Consider the following 3,057-nt stretch of genomic DNA (forward strand, 5'->3'; position numbering starts at 1 on the left):
CTTCCCTGCACACTTCAGTCGTTTTGTAATGACAGGGTGAAAGAAAATCGTTCAGCTGGTTCGTCCTGCGGGCACATTGTTGGCACGGGTCTACCTGCTTTGTGCCGGTATGAACTACCAGGACTGCTGCCAATATTTATATAGAGGGTGTTTTCTCAACACTTGCCGTACTCCCAGTGCGCCATATGGCGTATTGGCTCTGACAGGGGCTTGTAAACATTAAGGAGGGATAAGTGACGGACAAACACGCGTCTTGCTGACGTAAACGTCTTCCTCGGTGCTTCTGGGATCATTTAAGGAAGTTCAGAGATGTCTCGAGTAACTAGAAAACACTCCAGCTTGCACCTGTCAGCTACAAGTTCTGCTGACGTTGTGCGGTTTTCTACTGCTGAAGGGCTCTAGGCAGGGTTAAGGAGAGGTCCATAAGGGCACCGAGCGCTAGAAAAGAAACATTGGGAATGTTCATCAAAAATGCACGCACACCTGACAAATGAACCGGTTTATTCTGTGTTAACGATTTTGACCCGCTCCGTCATCACTCAGCTAGCGTGTCGTGCCACGGAAACACGTGTACGTGTTTGTAGCGTCAACAAACAGTGGGACGGATTCAGACAAGGGAGTGTTGATGCAGCTTGTATAAAAATATCCGACAAGAAACACGCTCCAAGGAACCCCACAAACGCACATAAGCGTAGCCCGGTGCTTCCGTTTGAGTATCAAGTAACTAACGGGAACATGTAACCTTCCTATAAACATGTTAACTCAGCAACCCAGTTGTGCTCATAGTAAGAAGGCGCAAAGACAGAAACCAGCTGTTTCAAATGGCCAAGTTTCACATTCCGATGTATAATCTCCAGTAGCTCTCTGAATGTCGTATTCTCCACTTTCCTACAGGTGTCCTTCATGGTGCGGCTGGTGCCGAGCCCTGACTGGTTCTCCGGAGTGAACAGTTTAAGCCTATGTGAGGACGGCCGTTGGATGGACGAGGTCCGGGTTGATATGCACCCCTGGGACGCGGGAACAGACGCGGGACTCACCTTCAGCTCCCCGAGCTTTCCCGAGAGACGCCAGCACAGGATTTCCATGATCACGTCCAAGTTTCCCAACCACCCGGCATCCTCGTTCTACTACCGGAGAAGACCGAGTCTTCCTCGCATCGGGGAGGCCATTTTCATCAAGCTAACCCCTGACCCCACCACTCCTGAACCAACCACACTCCCGCCGACAACCACCACTACCATGGCAACGACAAATATGCCGCCAACCACTACAACCACCACCACTCTTCCACCAACAACTACAACCCTTCCACCAACCACCACAACCCTTCCACCAACCACCACAACCCTTCCACCAACCACAACCACCATTCCACCCACCACCACCATTCCACCAACCACTACCACCATTCCACCAACCACCATGGCACCAACCACCACCACTCTCCCACCAACCACTACAACCACCATGTTAACAACTACGTTGCCACCAACAACGACGACGGAAAGGACCACTCCGGAAATGACCACAGAACCGGAAATGACCACAGCTGAACTGACGACACCAGACCTGACCACCGCTATGAGAGAAACAACAACGCAGATGGAAACTACGCAGCTGCAAACGACATGGGGTCCAACAACCACATTAGTAAGTTTATAATATTGCAACATTTTGCCGACTATACTGACGAAGTATGCTATTTCGGAAGACCAAGGACGTCCTTGGGAAGACCCCATGTACACGAGACTTGCAGTTTAGGTGCCAATCATGAATGTCATTTGGTTAATCTATTGTACTGCAATGTTTCTTGCTCCAGGAGCCATTAACCACAACAGCACACGTCACCACCACGACACCGGCGGACGAGTACTATCCCATGGTTGTTGATGTGGGAGCGAAAACATGGGACGTCGACGGTGGGTTAGATGTAAGTGTCAGTTTCAAATGGCTGTTGCTTGATTCCTTTTTTAATCAAAAATCCCCTTCAAATATAGGAACTTTTTTCATGGTCACCGTTTTGTACATCACTACATGTATCGGTCAATGGAGGAATAAACAATTTAGTGTCTATTAGACATATAAAGCTAAATCGCAATGAACGTCCTTCTTGCTTAGCCTTTACCTTTGCCTTGTTCCTAGGGAGAAGAAACAGCAAAACACACGATAACCACAGAGTTGACGAAAGAGGATCTCATCCCGACGAAGAAGGATGACGACGACCCGAAGTACGCCTACATCTCATCAGCAGAGGAGCAGGCGGAGGACAGACCGCAAAAGACTGGATTTGACGGTGATGATTTTATTCTGGAACCGAAACACAATAGCGTCGAAATAAGTGAGTGAGCGTTTCACACGTCTTTCACATTTTAGTCTGTAGAAAAAAAGAAGAGGAACATGAAAACAGGCAGAAATGAAAACTTTTGGAAGGAAAATGGTGAAGGTGCGAATAGAAAAAAAAGTGCAGTTACCTATAGAATGACACCAAATAAAGGTTTTCCAAGAAACAATAGGCTGCAATACTACAATGCAATTTTTACACAATTTGACCCTGAACTAACCGTGAACTAACAGATTCTCCTGGAACGTTCCAGTCCTGCAGGTGATTTCTCAACACACGTATACACGCGGGTCTGGAACTGCAGCAGTTATTTCATGGGTTGTGCCACAGAGGCACAGACAGTGTGAAATCTTGTCTGATGTTGCAGATGTTAAGTTCAAGTTGTAATTTGTCTCTGTCCTTCTTGATCCCCCAGCCGATACCGGGTCAGGGGTGAACCCCCAGGCGGACGAACAGAGGGACCCCGCGCCCGACAACCGGCCCATCCCGCTCCCCGTCCGCCTGCCCTCCGGACATCCCTCCGCAGACAAGAAAGGAGACTTACATGTAGGGTCCAAGGGCAAGGAGAACGTCCCCAAGTTCTCCAGTCTGGAGGAGGAACTGTATCCGCCCTTCATGTTAAAGTCAGGCGATGGTGTGTTTGGAGGAGACAAGGGTGGAAAGATCAGACAGTAAGTACTACGTCTTATACAACATCTGCCACTAGTAGGCTAGCG

The 3,057-nt window shown here is 48.7% G+C and overlaps 1 protein-coding gene across 2 annotated transcripts in view; it reads left to right on the plus strand.

The window, feature by feature from the left end:
- The window catches only part of LOC109477214, a 16,309-nt gene that overhangs the window by 7,646 nt on the left and 5,606 nt on the right, over window positions 1–3,057 (plus strand). The window lies entirely within an intron of this gene.

Source organism: Branchiostoma belcheri, unplaced genomic scaffold (genome assembly GCF_001625305.1).
Source record: "Branchiostoma belcheri isolate BF01 breed outbred unplaced genomic scaffold, Haploidv18h27 scaffold4, whole genome shotgun sequence".
Classification (NCBI taxonomy): Eukaryota; Metazoa; Chordata; class Leptocardii; order Amphioxiformes; family Branchiostomatidae; genus Branchiostoma; species Branchiostoma belcheri.